The 22,241-nt window shown below is 33.3% G+C and overlaps 2 long non-coding RNA genes across 2 annotated transcripts; both read left to right on the top strand.

Moving 5' to 3' along the window:
- Positions 1 to 285: 285 nt before the first annotated feature.
- Positions 286 to 3,493, top strand: LOC127733181 (uncharacterized). The gene is made up of 3 exons (XR_007996819.1): positions 286 to 449; positions 2,060 to 2,144; positions 3,385 to 3,493. It is a non-coding gene; the product is annotated as an uncharacterized LOC127733181 (long non-coding RNA).
- An 8,392-nt stretch (positions 3,494 to 11,885) lies between these two features.
- LOC127733208 (uncharacterized) lies at positions 11,886 to 13,182 on the top strand. Its single transcript, XR_007996910.1, has 3 exons — positions 11,886 to 11,931; positions 12,266 to 12,434; positions 12,909 to 13,182. It is a non-coding gene; the product is annotated as an uncharacterized LOC127733208 (long non-coding RNA).
- Positions 13,183 to 22,241: the final 9,059 nt, after the last annotated feature.

Below are 22,241 nucleotides of genomic sequence, written 5' to 3'. Positions count from 1 at the left end.
ATATCAAAATGAGGTAGCAATATGATATACTAGTATGTATTTTATACGTACATATTGTAAAAAAGAATGCATTCATTCTCAATTTTATACGAAGTGGTAGTTTTTTTTTTAATACCAGAGTGTGGTTTTTAACAATGAAATACAAATTGGCTAGAACGACAGAACCTTTGAATTAATAGGTAGGTCGGCTAATGTACTTCAAAGGAAAATCTTCCTGTGTAAACCCAGTAACAATACATGTAGATAAAGATGATGGCTTTTATTGTTGTTTTTTTTTGTAGATTCCGCGAAAATATTGTTTAAATCTTTTGTTGGAACGGGAGCCAACAAAATTGCAACAACAACATACGAAATTTCAAACACTTTAGAACTTGGAAATGGTGTATTGACGGTTACTGACGGGGAATGTATTCCAATCAACTTCAAACTTGCTGCTATTAACGATGGAGGTAATTTATGTTTAAACCTGATAAGAAAATCTTCAGAAATAATAAAAAAAAGGGATTTTTAAGTAGACATCAGAATGACACCTTATGCGTAGTTTGAATGGAAAAATAAACTCGAATAAAAACAATTTTGTTTTTAAAAATTGGCGTCAAACTGTATGAATGTTTAGTGTATTATTCGTGTGTTTTTATTTGATGTGCTTGGCTTTCTGGTATTTATTCTAATCAACATCAAAATTGCTGCTATTAACGATGGAGGTCATTTATGTAAATGATCTATTGCCCATACACTTACTTATAGAACCATAACCACAAGAAAAGAAAGACATTCCACGAGAAAGTGACTTAAAAACTCCAGAATGACAGCACTAACGCAAAAGTAACGGTTAAGTGCTCCGGAAGGACGAACAGTTCCCGTTCCATTAACACAAATTAAACATTTACAGAGCCCGTAAATAGTTATTGGACGAAGAAAAATGAATATATTTATGGTACGAAAACACGAACAGATATATCTACATCACAAACACCCAATATCCCGTAAACAAGTTATATATTTTTCTGTAATGCCACTAATGTCCTTTTAAGCATTTATCATGTACACATTATTAACATGTAAGATAGAATCATGTATTCAAGTGCAAGTTTCTAATAATTGTTTCACATTTATTTTCTTTGATGTGTGATTGTCTCTGTGGGCATCATACTTAAAATACAAATTTTTATAAATATTGGGATGGCAACCATAAAATGTTGGTCCAATATTCCTAGTAAGTACTTCTGGCGATGATCATAAAATACAATAAAGCATATGAGTTGTCTTTCTTTAGACAAAAATCTTCCGTTTTTAGTGTGGTAAAGTGAATTAGAGTTAACTTAAGCACATACGTATATATGTCTCTGACTTAAGTAACATGTACGAATTTTACATACTATGGTGACCACTCTTATACTCAATGAGCATTTTCAGCATAGCATAAACTTTATTATTTTGTAGCCAACCATTTTCTTTTACTCTGTGCTAATAAAAACTGTTAGCGGATTTTTGACCGAGGGCCCCGGATATTCATACTAGTCTTTATTTTTTCTGAATTATGGTTTATGCAATTTTTGCACCTTTAGTAATTAGTTCTTTTATTATCATTATTTTTAATTTAATTATCCAACACACATACCTGATCGTAAAATGCCGTAGTCTGGGAACTTCTTTGAGCCGATATTGTTTATTATTGTTCTCAGTGACGCACATGCCTGATATCATTATTTTATTCATATAGATAACTAAAATTACTGCCTCTAAAATAAGTGTACAGTATTAAACAGTAAGAGCAAATACTTATCGGATCGAAGTACATGTGTAGAATAATGTGTCCGGATAATGTTAAATGTCATCATGAAGAGAGGATAGACACTAAGGGATCCGGAGATAGCATGTTAAAAATCCAAATCAGTGTTTCGGTGTAGTTCAATGCAGAGTTTATAGTTTCTTCTTAATTTACATGTTCTTTTCCTGCATATTTCTCATAAAGAATTAAAAAAAGACTTGTTTATATATATATATAGTAATTATTTGTTGATTTTCAATAATAAAAAATCGATATTATTTCATCAAGCATCTACCGATGTATATGGATTCGAAGAGGGAATTCCAGACGCCACAATCTTTGATACGCCAGATACCTGCCAGTAAAATGTAAAGTAAGTAAATATGCAAGTATGATGTATGTGTGGACTATACGTGTTTCTGTACTAACCTTCATCAGGTACACTAATGGCTAAAATTTTGAAAAAAAACCAAGGCGCCACAATATAACAGCCAAAATCGTGGAAGGTTAACTATGCCCGAGGGAGTTGCAACTAAATTGTGGTTAAATCCACGTATTTGAATTATATATTACTGGGGTTAAAGTAACAAGAAATATACCGGTTCTGGGCTTGCGTCGCTGCATGCAATTGATTGAGGTAACATGCATGGACCAAATATTAAAATCATTAACTTTATAAGGAGCCAAGAAAAATCAGGCTTATGAAAGTTTTCCTTGTTCAATAAGTGTTGTAAAATTTCAAACTATCGGCAAACAGGGAGCGGCTAGACGGTAGATACTAAAATTGCTTAACCGCCTACAACTCAACATCATAAAGCTGCAGACCAAGTATAAAATCATCCCCTTTCATAGAATCCTATACAAGTTTGACGAATGTTTTCTTTCGGACTGACGGATGGACGGAGTCGAGCGGTTGTTTACTAGACGTGCTTCCGCCTTCGGCGACACAGGTAAAAACTAGACATTTGGCATTTCTGCATTTATTGACAAGATTCTCTTACAAGATTAATAAGGATTAACTGAATGCTGAAGCAAAGCAGGCGACGTATGATATAGCTGTTTTGGAAAGTTGCAAATTACAATACGATTATCAACATTATCGCATTGAAGGGACAGTTTAAAGATTGAAACAGATATGCATGTGTGCGTCCGGTATAATAAACCTTCAACTTAATAAATTAGTATTTTAATAATAATTCAAGAACAGTAACCATGCATTCATGCAAAACGTTGAAATTATTAAGAAATACAAAATTATTTTGCAAGGACTTGGTACATTTGCACTTTTGGATTGTAGCCTATGAAGTGTTTTCCAAACGGGAAATAAATATTACACTAAATGCGCTATGGGAGTTTGTTTACCAAAGAACATTTGGTGTTTTATAGGTATAGAAAACTCATTTGGCTCAACACTTTTTCGGGATTTTTTTCTCTGTCTCTTTAATGGATTCTGTGCCTTAGCAGATTTTCTACCATTTGATGTGAGGCGTATTCAAATAAATATTATTTGTAGGTTTTCTGTTGTTTCGACATAATAATCAGTATGAACAATCTGTTTCCTTTAGGGGAAACCACAAACCACATTTTAATTACTGTTTTCCTTCTATTTACAGATTTATGAATACAACAAAACACCAAGCAGCGGAACCAAACTTAGCAACTTTAAAACTGAAATAGGAAAACTCTATACTAAAACTTATTAATAAAATCATATACATCCTTTTACGATTTTATTTACTTCATGCCACTCTGAGAATAAAAAAAAGACCTAAAAGCTAAAGATGCGATATTTTTTCTTAGTTTTAAAACATTTCATAGAGATAACTTGCTTACAATGATCATAGCCAAAGGAGGATACCAAAGGAAAATTTAAATTCATTAGTCGAAAATTAACAAACTGGCAATGCCATGGTAAAAAATGAAAAACGACGAAAAGACAAATAACAGTATATAAAACACAACATAGAAAACTAAAGACTAAGCAACACGAACCCCACAAAAAAACAGGGGTGATCAATGGTGCTCTGGAAGGATCAGCAAGTACTGTTCCACATGTGGCACCCGTCGTGTTGCTCATTTAAGTCCAAACCCTGTGGGTGTCTAATTCGGTAGCTCACATTCGAGGAAAAGAGGACAAAAGAGGACGGGGTTGTGGTTACGATTGGGACATCGTGTCATTCAATGATATCAGGAAATATTGAAAACTAATTTGTTCCTTGAAATTACGTCGAAAACGACCCTTCTTCAAATGCTGTAATAAGTTGCCTGGATAAACAAAGGTTACACGATAATAAACATGAATACAAGTCTAGGAGAGCATCAAGGCTTTAAAATGGAAAATATAGTTGAACTGACAGAGTAAAAACGTTGATAGTAAACTCATCATAAATACCAGATTTTGTACGCCAGACGCGCGTTTCGTCAACAAAAGACTCATCAGTGACTCGAGAATCAAATAAGTGAAAAAGCGTCAAATAAAGTACGAAGTTGAAGAGCATTATGGGTAAAGAATAATAAAAGAAACTGATCTGTATTGTGAAAGATATAAAAATGTTCGTTTAAATTTGTTTTTGGCACAACGTACTTAATACTTATATTTAGGATTGAAGACACAATTGATAGCACAACGTTTCAATAATATACAGTTAGAAGACGGTCATTTTATATTAAATAATCTATCATGAACAAACGTCACTGTTTAAAATAAAAGAATAATAACAATATCACAGATTATGTTTGTTAATTTGAAAAGTTATAAATAAAAATTTGATTTGATAAAAGTACTCGAAGTATTGAGTAGCTCAACTTTTGCACCCACTACAATGAACTTTTTGTTCCTTACTTTAATATTTCAGTAATCTGACTTCTCTGGTAGGTATATGACCATGGAAGTACTATATTGAAAACATAGTACTTCCATGTTATAAGATTATAAAACATTTTAGATCAGACGAAAATCAAAACTGTCGACATAACGGGGAACCAGTTAAACAGTATATAATAAATATCTTTGGCAAATTCGATAGGGAACGTGCAAATCAAGTAATGTTTTCTTTACTTGAAAACGTGCATATTGATTCACTCATAGGGTCTTTGCATCGAAAATAAACACATTTATTCTAAAACCAGTTGTTGGCATGATACGGGTTATGTTCTTCTCGTATAATTTATGATGGCATGAGACTAGACCTCTAACGGGAGGGACTGTGGTTGATTTTCATATGATGCAGACATAATCTTTCGATCAGTTCAATTGAGGTCTGGAGCTGGCATGTCAGTAACTGCTAGTAGTCGTCCTCTGTTAATTTATGTTGATCATTGTCATTTTGCTTAGTTTCTTCTGTTACATTTTGTACCTATTCTAACATCGGACTCGAACTTCTTTTAAACTGTGTTTTACCATGCGTTCACTGGGCCGCGTGTTTGTTTATTCCACTCTGGATAGAGGTATAGTGGAGGGTTGAAATCTCACAAAACATGTTAAACCCGGCTCATTTTTGTGTCTGTTCCAAGTCAGGAACCTCTAGCCTTTGTTAATCTTGTATGTTTTTTTATTTATTTTGGGTCATTTGTATGTTTCGGAGTTTAATGTGGCGTCCATTTTCGCTGATCTAATACTACATTATTTCATATCGGTTAAGAATTAGCTTCTCTTATTACACGTGGCCACATGGCATTCTTTATTCTTTAGTAAAAAATTCCATCGGTCTTTAACTGAAAAAAACGGACAGGAAACCCGGTCGTTAACGGACTTTTACATGTTAATGACCAGTGGGGCGTGGTTTCTCTGTTTATAGTCTCGATTATCCAGACGCTCCATATGTAGAGTCTGGATTATGGCATGGTATTGGTTGCAAAAATTTGATATTTTTCATTTAAATGCAATATTTTTTATTCAATTGGTATATTTCTTCATTTGAATGCAATATTTTTTTACTTGAATGGTATATTTTTTCATTTAAATGCAATATTTTTTATTCAAATGGTATAATATATCATTCAAATGCAATGTTTTTTATTCAATTGGTATATTTCTTCATTTAAATGCAATATTTTTTATTTAAATGGTATAATTTGTCATTCAAATGCAATATTTTTTATTCAATTGGTATAGTAGTTTTTTTATTTATATGCAATAATTGCATTATGGGAAATTCTTTGACGTCTTAAGGTCAAATTTGCAACAACGTTTCTGATTGGTCGGTAATTGTTTGAATTTCCCCCTTTCTTTCTAAACATGAGTGACCAAGAACTCAAAAACGCGACAGAATATCGCCCCTCTAACTAAATCTGGCGTTCGTGCGAGTCCTGCACTGGCTGTTAAAATCTTCTGGTCCTAACTATTATTTCTATTGCAAAATTTCGATGGTCAAAACGTTTGGACCACCACTTTTCAAAAACTTTCATTGTATATGGATCTATATGCAAGTATATCGTTTTTTTAACTAGATTAGACACCGTTGATTTTCCCGTTTGAATGGTTTACACTAGTAATTTTTTGGGAGCCCTTTATAGCTTGCTGTTTGGTGTGAGCCAAGGCTCCGTGTTGAAGACCGTACTTTGACCTATAATGGTTTACATTTACAAATTATGACTTGGAAGGAGAGTTGTCTCATTGACACTCATACCACATCTTCTTATATCTATATACAACATAAACCAGACGTTTCTCATACTGTTTTCTTTTTTAATAAATCCTTTGCCGCGCGCTGTGTACTGATTGATACTTCAGTCTGGGAGAACAAGATTTATTCCAGTACTAGTTGTAGTTAGCTTTGAGAAAACTTCCAGTAATTGTAAATACTCTTATGTCGGTGCGTTGCGTCTATTGTCTTAATGTTAGTTTTTTTGTGTGTCTCATACCGATCTTTTTAGTTAATCTAATTGCAACTGATTAGTGCAGGTTGTTCTTTTATTGTACTGTTACACCACTGTCCCAGCTTCGGGATGGGTTGAGTGCCGCTCACAAACATGTTGTTGTACTGTTACACCACTGTCCCAGGTTAGGGGAGGATTGAGATCCCGCTAACATGTTTGACCCCGCCACATTCTGTATGTATGCATGTGCTTGACGTCCCAAGTCAGGAGCCTGTAATTCGGTGGTTGCCTTTTGTTGCTGTGTTATACATATTTGTGTTTCGTTCATTTTTTTGTACATTAATTCGGCCGTTAGTTTTCTCGTTTGAATTGTTTTACATTTGTGATTTCGGGGCCTTTTATATAGCTGACTATGTGGTAGGCTTTGCTTATTGTCGAAAGCCGTACGGAGACTTATAGCTGTTGATTTCTGTTTAATTTGGTCTCTTGTGGAGAGTTGTCTCATTTGCAATCATACGGTACCACATCTTCGTTTTTATATCAACCCTGCACTATTCTTTATTTGCCTGTCCCAGGTCAGGAGCCTGTAGATTAGTGGTTGTCGTTGGTTCATGTTTCGACCCGTAATTGATATTTTGCAAATTGTTTTGTTATGTATAATTAGGCCGTTAGTTTTTTCGTTTGAATTGTTCACACTTTTTATGTCGGACCTTTTATAGACGACTTTACAGTATCAGGTTTTTGTCATTGTTGAAGGCCTTACGATTGTGTATAATTGCTTACATCCACTTCATATTTGAACTCCGGTGGATAGTTGTCTTATTAGCAATCATATCCCATCTCTTCGTTTTTATATTATATACCGGACTTCTAAACTCGTGTTTACCTGAACAAGCATGAAATATTTGTCACTGGGTGTTAACAATTAGCAACAAAACAATCAATCAATTTAAACTTGTGTTAAATAAGAGGAAAACCATTTGATATTTATTTATTTGTTGGGGTGGGGGACAGAAGGATTTCATATATATGAGTATGGTTGCCTGGTAAGAGCTGAAAAATAGGCACGATTAACGACAGATTAAAATGAATAATAATGCCCTCTCTTCCCTTCCCCATCCTTTATCTATAAATGTAAACTGACCACTACGGAATAGCCCAATAGTGTTGAAAGTAGCGTTTAACACCAATCAATCAAAATCCCTTACCTAGAATATCAAATAATCGTCCCTTAACTGTTATTGTCCCTGGAGTTCTTATATTTATCCAGCTTATCGTCCTACAGGGATGTCTTGCCAAGGCTTTCATACCATAAAACGTTTATAATATAGCTCACATTCTAATATATCTGAATTCATAAATTTATTAATGTTATTTAGACTAAACGACGCCTTTGTTTACGTTTGTTATGTGCCTCTGTCGTCTAAACAACCTATCAAAAAAGAAGAGGTGGAAGAGAGCCAGAAGATCTTCCCAATGCAAAAAAAAAACAGGAATGGACTTCTTCTGGCTCACTACCGAAGAACAAAAAAACGCGCCCCATTGATATGTTTTAAAAACGCCTTGCCCCTACCCATTTTCCCCAAAAATTGGCATTGTTAAATATATATACATATATATAATCATCATTAAAATGCTATTGTACCTACTTTACCTACTTTATTACATGATCTTGGACTAATGACATCTATCTATAAGTCCAAGCATACAGTAAATTATTATAATATGAATATGTTTCTTGTTTTAATAACCACATTTGATGCTATGCATGAGTCACCATTTATCAGGACAGGAATTTTACATGGAGAGAATAATGTGCAAAAAATGGATATGGGGCGGGACCAAACCTATAGATAACATAATAAAGAAATGATGAAATATAAAGAATGCGTCGATTGTTTTTTGGTTGCCAAATGTCCAGTAACAAATATTTCACGCATGTTTAGCACAAATATAATAGAGATCAAAGGATAAAGAATAGAATGAAATGGTAAAAACTAAAAGATATAGAATTATAGAAACTATCTTTAATCTGAATCCCCTCCCCTCACACACACACACATTAACCATTACTGCAAATATCGCATATATACATCTCTATACAAATATCTTAATCTGACCACCCCCCCCCCCCCCCCCAACTCCCCTAGACACCGAGGTTTTGGATCCGCCCCTGTTAAATGTATCTGATAATATTATACATTTTGTACGGGTCTATTTAATTGCTAAACGTACAATCCTATAATTTGTTGGATACAAATCATTAGAGATTTGTATCTAATTATATTATATACTGTGTCACAATATAAACTTGTATACCCCCTCCCCCTCCCAATGCAGTATTGAAAAGTAAATCGTTTAAAAGTCCTGAAGCAAAAATATGTTTTGAAATATGCCCTGCATACTTATTTATGCAAAGACATAGGTATATTAATTATTGAACTACTGTGGGACTTGAAAAACAAATTCTATTTAAGGGATTCGGAGATGTGAACAGTAAAAAAAAGCTCAGCAACGAATCCTAAATGTAAAATGATTTGCGGCATAAGACATGAGAGCACATATTATAGATAGTCCAAAATGTGAAGTTCACGCCTTATACAGTGTACGTCCTATGTCATAGGACTATTGTTGTAACATGGGTTAGTAACTGGTTCCAATTTATCCCGAATTGTCTTTATTAAAGAATTAGTTCCGGAGTATCACAGCTTAGGTCTCTTCTTGTGGGTCTCTGGTTCTGCTGTCGTAATTAGGTGATTTTTTTCTACATGAAGCAAAAAAGATGGAGCTTAGTCCAAATAATTATAACGTTCTTGAAGGCTTTTTACTCTTTTTTATGTTTGCCTTCCTCAACAACGTCTCTGAGGACCAAGAAAAGAAAAAATGATATTGCATCAGAGGATATCATGATTACATGTATCTGGACTTAGAGGGGGGACTAGCTATGCATTTTTTTTTTTATTTCAATGTGTAGACTGTCGGGAAGTTTCTTCAGAAAGGGTTTTCATTGGAAGCGTTTTTGCCATGCACGCAGGCATCTGTTTCTATCCATGAATAGGTTGTGTGTCAAAATAATTATTATTACTTGTCACTCGCATTTTTTGCTCGACCTGGCCATTATTGGCATTAACAGCCAGTGCACGAACTCGCACGAACGCCAAATTTAGTTAGAGGGGCGATATTCCGACGCGTTGTTTTAATTCTTGGTCACTCATGTTTAGACAGAAAGGGGGAAATCCAAACAATTACCGACCAATCAGAAACGTTGTTGCAAATTTGACCTTAAGACGTCAAAGAATTTCCCATAATGCAATTATTGCATATAAATAAATAAAAACTACTATACCAATTGAATAAAACATATTGCATTTGAATGACAAAATATACCATTTAAATAAAAAATATTGCATTTAAATGAAAAAATATACCATTCAAATAAAAAAATATTGCATTTAAATGAAGAAATATACCAATTGAATAAAAATATTGCATTTGAATGACAAATTAGACCGTTTGAATAAAAAATATTGCATTTAAATGAAAAATTATACCATTTAGATAAAAAAATATTGCATTTAAATGAAAAAATATACCATTCAAATAAAAAATATTGCATTTAAATGAAGAAATATACCAATTGAATAAAAAATATTGCATTTAAATGAAGAAATATACCAATTGAATAAAAAGTATGTAATTGAATAAAAAATATTGCAATTAAATGACAAATTATACCAATTGAATAAAAAATATTGCATTTGAATGACAAATTATACCATTTGAATGACAAATTATACCATTTGAATAAAAAATATTGCTTTTAAATGAAAAAATATACCATTCAAATAAAAAAATATTGCATTTAAATGAAGAAATATACCAATTAAATAAAAAATATTGCATTTAAATGAAAAATATCAAATTTTTGCAACCAATACCATGCCATACTGGATCCAATCGGTTCGAATGATTGTGATGCGAAGGCGTGTCCAAATATGCAAACACGCAAGCTGGATTTTTTCGAAAACTTTCTAGACTTGAGGTTCCCTTGCGGTAACACTAGACAAAAACAAACGGAGGAAGTAGCAAGCATCATGCCTGGTGCCGGTTGGAAGCAACATCAAGTGCTACAGTTATGATAATGCCTTATATCTATACAACACACACTCCGATTTCTGCACGGAAAATAACGTTATATGCGTTACTTGTGCACAAAGTTTTGCAACTAGCGGGGGGCTAGGATGAAATTTTTAAAAAAGGCAGGACAGGAGTTATGACTGAGTAAAAAAATGGAAGGATGGGACAATTTGCAAAATAAGGCAGGATGACAAATTATTTATTTTAAAATAGTCAGAATACCATAAAAAAATCAGGACCTAATAGAGTGAAAATTAAAAAGGCAGGACAGAAATTACAACTTAAAACACATGCTGCAGGACAAACTGGTAGCTTCTATCACCCAAAAAAACACTATTATTATTTTTAAATGTATATATTAATATGATTATTATTATTATTACAGTTGCTTGAATTTTAGTGATAAAAATATGAAGAAAATTTTAAAAAAAATAGTGGTATAAATATTTAATAAAAAAAATCATATTTTTATCACTAAAATTCAAGCGACTGTGTTATTATTTATGTACAAACATGTTTAAAATTTATATAATTATGCATGTGTTAAATTTTTAAATCTAGGTCAATATACATGTATCTGAAGTAATGAGCATTTGTAAATATACTTTCAAATACTTCATTTATTAAAACTACCTTTAATGAAATAAAAAAACCTGCATTATATAACTCAAGTACATACATTACTTTTTTTGTAGATATGTCTGTTTGTTGTTGACAGTCCCTTTACATTAAAGTTACAATTTTGTCATTTAAAGATTTAATATTTATTCCAGATCAATTTTGCACATCTTGAAGAAAAATTAAAACAAACAATGGAATGTAGTAAAGTGGACATTATACTTGATGAGTGCTGAATATGACGATTTTTAGAACAGCGGTATAATTACTGCATGTTGCTTTTATTTGATATGGTGAATCTATACTTGATTAAATGACTTTGAAATAACCATTAGAATTTCAATAACAACATGTACATATAGTTCATTTCATTTGCAAGCTGATTTAATCATTTATAATGTAATCAAGCACAGAATTCTCGAAAAACTGGTGGTCCAAAGATTTGACCAAACTTTTTAAAGGACCGACACAACTTTGGTTATTATTTGCAACAGAAATTATAGTGAGGACCAGCAGGTTTTCTTGTAGGACCATCAGGGAAAAAAATATTTCGCGAACTCTACAAGCATGCATTCCACAACTCACTGGTTAGTGATATTTTGGTATTCTAGATCATCGAAAATTGAAAGATATTTATGATGAACTTATCGATTAAAGAAATATTACCGTAGTAATTATGTAATTTTTTTTGGTTCCAACCACAACCATGTTTGACAATGAGTGAATAAAATTTCATTTGTTTATAATTACTATCAATATTATGGCTGTGGGCTATTATTCATTATTTTGCCACCATGCAAATTAGAACAGAGACCTTATGCATTGTATACTTAATAAAATTAACCATTTATAGTGATACACTGTGACTCAAAATTCTACATTTTATAACTATTGATTATTCCATTACTTGTATTTTTCTAGCACTTCTTTTTAACATGATGGAGTTGCAAAAAGTTACCACAGTTCTATGGACATGATGGACAACTAAAGGAGAATAGTTTCATTTGTCAAAGGACAACTAAAGGAGAATAATTTCATTTGTCAAAGGACAGGAGACTTTCCATGCCCTAAGACTTTAAAAGCTGAAATTGTAAGGCTTTAAGAAACTAATGTATGTATGTCCTGTCCTGTCTTATGTTTCCATTAAAACATTTAATATAATTTAAGCCTTTAACTTTTTTATTTAGACATATTTTATGAAAAATATAATGATTTAACTTTGTTCAATGCATTTTGATACATCTCTCTTTAATTGGAAGAAGAAAAGCACTTAATTTATACACAATAACCTTTTTGATTTTAGCTTTCATATGAACCGTTTTGAAGATCATTAAATGGAGCTAACACTGTTTGAAAAGATGTGGGGTCCCATGAGACAGCAACTCAACTACAAAAATAACCAAAGGAACATATCAATATACAGTTTTAACAGTATAACCTAATGCTCCATATAGTCAAATTCCAAGCAATTAAAAGAGTAAAAGCATGCAGTAATTCTTCCAATACATAATGAGTGTCTTCAATTAAAAAAGCAGTTATCTGATCTTGAGTCATATCTTTTTAGGAAAATAAGATGCAGAGAACCATTCATGAAATATATATATGATACTGATATTTACAATGTTCTCCAGAGCTATAACTCCAGCCCTTAAGATTACATTACACTACTATTGTTTGCTAATTCTACCATCAACAGCAGGAGAAGAGAGGAGATTCAGCACTATGAATGATCTTTGCAATTTGCTGTGGATGATGACTATATCAAATTTGGATGCATTGATGAAATTCATATAGCGATGACAGTTATTTCATTGAACAAGAAAAAGCTGTAAATACTTTCAATGGTGCAAAACAAAAAAGTTATGAACTATAAAATGATTTAAACTGTGTTGAGTTTTCAATTTGTTTAAAAAGTAACAACATTTACCTAGTAATGAAATATAAAGAACACCAAAGATGCAAAACCTATATTGCATAGTGAGTTATTAAATGCCACAAAATGAGAAATGTAAAACAATTCCAGAGAGAAAACTAACAGCCTGATTTCTGTAAAAACAATTCAATTGACGAAATACAAATATGATATACAGCCTCTGAATTACAGGCTCTTGACATGGGACAGGCACATTCAGAATGTGGCGGGCTTAAACATGTTGGCCAGCGCCCAACCCTCCTTCTAACCTGAGACAGCAGTTTAACAGTACAATATATGAACAAACTATGAAAATCAGTTGATTAGGGCTGAACTCATATTGTATTTATACATCCCTACAACAACAAAAAAAACTAAGTACAGATATAATAGTACTGGCAGTTACTGACAGCTAGTTCAAAGCCAATAACAACGTGTAAACAAAACCTGTATCTAAGACTTGAGTATCAATAAGCACACATCCAACATCCAATGGATTAAGTGTAAAGACGTCATTAATAGTCTAATTTATGGCTGTGCAGCATCAAATATAACAACCATCTGCATATAGGATAATAACAAGTTCGTGCCAAATGAATATACACATTAGAGGGGCGGATCCAGCCATTTTAAATAGGTGGGTTCCATATGTACCCATTAAAATGCATTGATCGTCCAAAAAAAAAAGAGTTCTGGATCCGCAACTGCATTAAGAATGCCACCATATACTTATTTACATTCTGACCAGTATCAGTGCCCCATACTTCCATGCATTGATCTTCATCTATAACAATGGCTGATAAATGACACTGGTGTGGTTTTCTTAATTGTTACAGTAACAATTTTTACTAATTTAATCTTTAGACTTATCAATGATGATATGACTTGCAGAATTTTTATGCTCTTATATGTGTGTCTTGCAAAAATGTTAATCCACAGCACGATTATGTACGCCATTAGCTAATGAAAGCTAGGAACATGTAATTCAGTAGTGGTAGAAGGTTGCTGCCTGTCATTTTTTTTTCGTTTATTATTTTGTCATTCATTATGCCGTTGGTCTTTCCTTTTGAATTTTTATACATTTGGTTATGTCAGTCCCAGTGGCGGATCCAGAGGAGGGCGTATGCCCCCCCCCCCCCCCCCCCCCCATTGCTTGAACTTCTTTTTTTTTTTTTTTTGTAAAATGATGAATCAGACTTGACTTCGTGAACTTTGCCATTTCCCGGTCGTGTATTTAATTTTTATGCGACAATTCATTACTTATAAAGATATTTTTCGCTCGTATTAACTGTAATATATTATTGATTATGTCAGTCATGTGTTTCGCTACGGTGGAGTTGATCAGTACGTTTGAAACGTTACTCAGTCATTTCGAAATTCAAATTACAGGAACACATTGCTTAGGCGGAGGATGACAAGCATGACACCTTCAAAGCGACAAAGGATTGAGCAAGAACGTATTGACTTCTAATTCATATTTCCACTCAACAGAAAAAAATACTCTATTAATAAATTACACTCTCATGAAAAAAAAAGTTCCACGACAATATTATTTACCTACGAAAATATATTTAACCCCACACGCCCCAGCCAATTAATAACATTGCTGAATAATGATCCCCAGTCAGTAAGCTCTAGATATATTTAAAGTCTAAGGTACGGACAATTTGATTTGATAGGGCAGTCTGAGATATTATAGAGAAAAAATTCTGGCCGTATCTGTAATGAAAACAATTATCGTGTCCCCTTTTTTGCTATAAGAAAAAAAAATCCAACAGAATTAATCAGCATTAAATGAACATGGTGAATAAAAAACGGACGTAATTTTTTTTTTTTGGGGGGGGGGGGGGGGGGGGGGGTTGCATGTAAATCCATATCTTACCGGAATGTCTGTTTCGCCGAACTGATATACTGAATACTTTTTTCCAGGCCCAACTGCAACCTGCCTGCTGGGTCAGTGTGGCCTTTATGTCTCCATTTGTCGACCGTCATTCACAACTTCGTTGTCATTTGATTTTCAGACTCATTCGTAGCCTTTGGTCGATTTGGAACCCCTCACTTCCCTTGTTGAGTGAAACATTTCAACCAAACATTTGGATAAAAAAATGCTTGTTTTGTCTTTGTTCGTGTCGGTCGTATTATAAACTTCATTGAATAGCCGTATATCATGTCTACAACAAGTAATCTGTGAGGTTATGCTAACTAACCATACAACAAACGAGAATTTTTCATGTCCATTTTTTACTGACGATCCCACATCAAATATATTAGTACATAGCTTTAGATCCATTCAATCATTTTATAACAGACAATTAATGGGGAGAATGCGGCATCAAAAATGTCCAACCCAAGATTACACTTTAACTATAATATATACATACCCCACGTTAGGAACCGTCACTAAAAATGTGCATTTTACACTTATTTTATGTATTTTAGCCCAAAAAAGGTCCCAAAAAAATTTCGCCTCTCTCCGCTAGCTGACTTTTACATACTACGCCCCCCCCCCCCCCCTTTTTCCAAAATCCTGGATCCGCCCCTGAGTCCTGGTTTAGATGACTATACGGAAATGGTTTTGATCCGATTGTTCAGTGAAGGCCGTATGGTGGACTACAATTGCTTTAACCCAGGTAATTGGGGACAGGACAATTATTTAGTCCCCGCCCTTTTTCCAATACCCGTAATTTTTTTCCCTTAAAAATTTCAAAATTTTCCCGTTTTTCTGTGTCATGAATTTAAATAAACTACAAATAACTTGTATTTGCTGTTTACTATCAATTTCAAGTTTACTATCCACAGCAGTCATACTGATTTTTTTTGATAAAATTGAGAATGGAAATGGGGAATGTGTCAAAGAGACAACAACCCGACCAAAGAGCAGAAAACAGCCAAAGGCCACCAATGTGTCTTGTTTACGAATTCCCTACTCTGTCTCCGTGGTCATCATTGACATATTTCAGTAACTTTTTCTCTATTTTTTTTTTTGTTTTTTTTTTTTGCAAAATAACTACACACATATAAAAACAAAAGGACAGCGCTTTTTTCGTCTCAAAACCAGTGACGCCGTCAACAAGAAGCAACAAAGGCATCTGTTTCTTGCGATTGTAAAGCCCCCTCTTTCTTTCCAAAGAAATAGACAGGGGCCTTTGCCATCGCATGAAACTATTAGCCGTGTAAAACAGCGAGACAATGTTAGTATTTATTAAAAAAAATAAAATCTGTATAAAATTAAAGATTTACAATATTGAAGTGTTATATTAAATCTTTATAATATATATGTTAATGTGAAAAATATGCATTTTCAAATGCAACCCACCTCCCCGGTCGGATTATTTTCACTTAATTATATACAAAAAAAGCATCATGTTTAATTTGAGCAGTTATGTCCAATTTCTACCCTGTCAGGATAATAGCAAAACTGAAAATTAAATAAAGGTATGATTAAATCTATGAGGTTTAACCAAGGATTTGTATAGAAACTATACAAATCCTTGGTTCAGCGTTCAAATTATACAAATCTAGAAATTTGAAAGAAACAAAATAAATAAATCAAATGTAAAACATTTAATATATGTTTGATACCAATAGTGACCAATCTGTTTATATATATAGCTGTTTGGTATACAGCTTGCAGTCTTCTAGAATATGAATGAACTATTTTTCTAGCAACAAATCAATCAACTTCCCAAACTAAAAAAAAAAGAAAAATAGAAAAGGGGGAAGTAAAAGCACTCAGTTCAGTTGTTGTCAAGATATCAAAACACAATATTCGCAGTATTGTATTGATACTGACAAAAGATGCGTGTACCACCCCACCCCACTAAAACCCAATTTTGTTGATAGAATAAACAAAGCGTGTACGTAATTTTACATGAAGTGGCAATGGCGTATCTAGAAATTTTCACTGACTGCCTAAGAGGGGCCCGCTGCAGTCTGCTCCAGCAATTCCCTAGTCATGATAACTTGGGAGCCCATTTTTTCCCACAAAAAAAATCCGAGAGGGGTGTCAATAAGCTGAAATTAAAACTTGCTATTAAAAAATAGTTCGATCATTCATCTTAATTTTTGATGAGGAGGAGAATGGATTCGAGATTTATAATTCTTTTTTTTTATACCAAAAAACAAAATATATTATTTTTTAACCAAGATTTATATAGAAATACTTTTTAAATCCTTGTTTAAGATTCTTTTATATCTAAAAACAGGAGTTTTACACATTCATTGAAAATATTTTGTTCATCTCCCTTTTAAAACAAATCATTACCAAATGCATCTAAATAAAAGATAAAACTCTCGTCTTTAAAATAAAACAGCACGATACATGTGCTCTTCGACCGTGTTGTTGTTATTGAAGTTTATTATTCAACATGTTAATGCCATCCAATCGCGTATTAGGAAAGAAACCTACAGATCGTAGTCGAGGCTCATGAATATAACATATATCTCAACCAGACGTTATTGTTCGCAGTAAGAACGATAACTCTGGTGCAACGAGACTACTCTGTTTAGAGTGATGTCCCTTTAATAAAACGCAATCGCGATTCAAACGTTTGGAACATAGCTGAGGGTGTGTTTTTTTTTGTTCTTCAGTAGTGAGCCAGAAGTGTTTCATTTCTGTTTTTTTTTGCATTGGGAAGATCATCTGGCTCTCTTCTAACTCTTCTTTTTAAATAGGTAGTTTAGACGGCAGAGGCACATAACAAACATGGCATCACTTAGTTTAAATGACATTAATAAATGCAGATATAATAGAATATGAGTTGTGTGATAAACGTTTTTATGGCATGGCAACCTTAGTAGGACATTCCTATAAGGGGGCGTAAAGGGGGTATCTGCACGGAAGAATGCGAAATAAAATTGCCATTCACGATGAACGTACAATTAAAAATTTCTTGCACGTTGATCTTTTTATCGATTTCACGAAACGCGGTGAATAACGAACCTTTTTCACGGCTGCACGTGAAATAAAAATGGCAAAACACGTTGCACGAAAATAACCCTTTACCACCCTCCTTTAACGTTAGGGACAATAATCTGGATAAGTATAAAAACTACACGGACAATAACAGTAAGGGGACGACTCTTTTATATTCTGGGAAGGGGAATGGGGCAGGAGGATATTTTGCGGATTTTTTTATTCATTTTAAATTTTTAAAGCATGCCTATTTTTTACAGCTTTTACCAGGCCACCATATTCATGTTCAAAATCCTCCTGTCCCCTCCCCAAAAAATCAAATGGTTTTCCCCTTATTTAACACGAGTTTAAATTGATTGATTGTTGGTTACTTATTTTTAACGTCCAGTGACTAATATTTCATACATGTTCAGAAAAAAAAAACACGAATTTAAAAGTCAGGTATAAAATATCAAAACTAGTAAGGAGATGTGGCATGATTGCCAATTAGGCAACTATCAACCGGAGTTCAAATGAAGAAGTGTCAGCCATTATAACCAACCGTACGGCTTTCAACAATCACGGACAAAAACCCATACCGTATAGTCAGCTATAAAAGGCCCCGACATGAAAAATATGAAACAATTAAAACGAAAAAAAATAACGGCCTAACTATATATATCAAAACCCTTTAAAAAAAACAAATATGAGTTGACAGATATGAACCAATAACAACCACTGAACTTATAGGCTCCTGACTTTGGCGAATGTGGCAGGGTTAAACATGTTTGTGAGCGCTCAACACTCCCCTAAGCTGGGATAGTGATGTAACAGTACAACATAAGAACAAACTGTAAAAATCAGTTGCAATTGGATTTACTAAAAAAATCGGTACGAGACACAAAAACAACTAACATTAAGAGGATAAACGTAAAGCACCGAAATAAGAGTTTTTGCAGTAACTGAACGGCTTGTAATCATGTTCTCCCAGACTAAAGTATCAATCAGTACACAACCAACGGATTTAGTCATCCTTGTATACTAGTACTTTAAAAACATATACAATTAAGGTTCTCAAAAAGTGGTGGTCCGAAGGTTTTAACCATCGAAATGTTGCAAGGACCGGCACAATTTTGGTATTTTGAAATAGAAGTAATAGTTAGGACCAGTATATTTTTCTTCAAGGTCCAACAGGGAATAAAGATTTTGAGAACTCTGCGATATCTTTTATATACAATGCTTATAGACAAGATGTCCTTTTCGATCATATACCAGACAAACATTGACAAATTCTTGTATAGTTTAAGTTTATTCCAAAAAATTTAATGATCTGAGCTTTAAGCCGGATTTGTTTGTTAAAATTAAGTTAGAAAAGCATAAAGAAAAAATTTCACATACACAGCGATTTTTTCCAACAATTATTTTCTTTAAAATTGACAATGGCTTTTCACTTAATCATATAACTTACATCAATGCCAAAACGGAGAACACTATTAAATTCATTTCTACCGAATGAACTTACGTAACTAAATTTTCTAATAAATCATCGTAAACTTTAGTTATGTTATCCAACATAAAAATTCTACTATATTCGACGGCAAATTGAATTTTTGTTTTATTGCTTCTACAGAATATCTCCAGAGGAAGTCCAGATTCATTTTTGGACTCTTCACCAGAAGACATTCTGGAGATGCACAGAAGAGACCAATACATCACGCCCCTGGAACTCAAATGATCGTTTTGCCGTACGTTCCGATGCTGATAGAGACAAACTACTCAGCAACAAGAATTATAAAATTATAGAAAACTTTATGTTGTATTCATATATTGAAAAATTGCACTTAAATGAATGGCAGTGACTTATAGTTATCACTATGACTGGTCTTCACTCTTTCCTATAGAAATCGTACAATGACTCGAGTTTGCTTTGCACAATTTGAATTTATGAGAATTTTAAAAAAAACATGGTTCCTTAATGAAATAAACATAATAGTTATTGAAGAACTGTTCATTATCGTGATACATGGACTGCCCGTAGGACAGTGGTATTGACTGCGACAGCGATAATGACCTCGCCTACGGCTCAGTCATTATCGCTGTCTAAGTCAATACCACTGTCCTGTGGCCAGTCCATATATCACGATAATAACCAGTTCTTCAATAACTATTATATAATTATTGTTCACGGGCCAGCTGAAGCCCGCCCCCGGATGCGGGATTTTCTCGCTGCGTTGAAGACCCATTGCGATGGCCTTGGGCTGTTTTCTGCTTTTTGGTCGAGTTGACACATTCACCGTTTCAACTATATATTCTATGCTACATGTAATACTAAACAAAATCCATTAGAAAGTAATTTTGATAATAGCGGTGCTATTTGTACCTCTCTCTCACTGTAAATTGTTTATCTCCTTATTGTTATTTTGCTGCTTTTCATCATCTCTTTTTTACACTTTTTGTTACTTTATATTTGTTAAGTTCGGCACCCGGCTAGTACATGCATTCTTCTGCCTTGAAATATTTTAAATATATTTAGAATACGGAACTCATGTTATCTGAATATAGAACACAAAAGGATCAGATAAAACAGGTCAAGAACGCATGTGATGCGTTGATTCGTGATTTGTTTATTGGCTTTATAGTTGTGATACAGGGGTATTAACAGTTATGCATTCAATATAAAAGTAAGAAGATGTGGTATGATTGCCATTCAGACAACTATCAACCAGAGACCAGATAAGGTAGATGTAAGCAAATATAGGTCACTGTACGGCCTTTAACAATGAGCAAAACTCATAGTGTATAGTAAGTTTGAAAAGGCCCGATATGTCAAACTTTAAAACAATTCAAGCGAGAAAACCAACAGCCTTATTAGATCTTATTAGCCTTTTCAGATTATATCATGTTAAAACTAACCGATAAAAACGTGATACATTACCATAAAGTAAATATGGATATTGACCAAAACCATTAAAGAAATGATAAAAAATAAGAAATGAGTGCCAAGCACTCCGGTTGGAATGAGAAAGTAAGATAAAAAAACATGTTTTGTTGCCAGGCTATATTTTTGTCCCTATCATAATCCAAGATATATAAAGCTTTTTTCCAGTGGGAATCTGTAACATTTTCAGTCCGGTATCCAACTTTGCAGACCCTAATTGGTAGTTTTTCTTAATTAATTCTCGTCATGAGAGATGAGGGGTATATGAAATAACAAAAAGACATCTAAAGGCAATATACAGTTTTCAACCGAATAAACAGGTGTCTATATACAACAATAACGTCAAGCTCTAAATCGTCCAGAGACTTTTAAAGTTGTCGATAAATTCAACAGAAAACAATCAAAGATTGATTTACGACAACTATGAATATTTGCCACTGGACATTAGGATAAACAACCAATCCATATAACAGGTTTCAACAAACAGAGTTGTTTATGGAATCAGTTGTTTCCCTTTGGCCAATGTATCAAACTTATTTGTGTTGTTACAATAAAAACGAATAATTACGAAATACAAGCTTAAGCATATAGATATGATTCTGTCACTGCTTCATATATTATGTGTATCTTAGACGAATATCATGCAGACCAACATCTCCTTATATATCACATTTCTTTTTTTAAAATGCTTGTTGACATAAATGTATCAAGAAGATGTTGATATCCAATTTCTTCCAAAAAAATGTTCCGAATAGTAATCATTTTAGAGGTACTTGCAGGATGGAAGACCACATAAAAAATTAGAATAACACGATAAATTCAGTACGTCCAAATCGCTTTTCTGGATTTATTTTAATCAGGAACGCTCAAAACAAAAATTTGAAAGCCAAGGGTCGAATAAGGGAAGGGTTCAAGAGCTTCAACGTTCATGTAATGCAAACGTAACACTAACTATGTAAAATAGATTAACAACGGACTTGTTATCATTTGTAATACGACTTGAAAAAAATCACCAAATCAAAACAATCCGTACAAAAATAATAACCGGAAAAGGAGAAAAGAAGCAATAAATTTGGTTTTTCAAAGTTTACTGATTTCTTACATTTTTTAACCTTACTGTCATCCAGTGTTTTAATTATTTGTTTGCATCAAA

Source organism: Mytilus californianus, unplaced genomic scaffold, assembly GCF_021869535.1.
Source record: "Mytilus californianus isolate M0D057914Y unplaced genomic scaffold, xbMytCali1.0.p SCAF_3, whole genome shotgun sequence".
NCBI lineage: Eukaryota > Metazoa > Mollusca > Bivalvia > Mytilida > Mytilidae > Mytilus > Mytilus californianus.
Note: the sequence above shows the minus strand (reverse complement) of the source record. Positions and strands in the feature narration are given on the sequence as shown.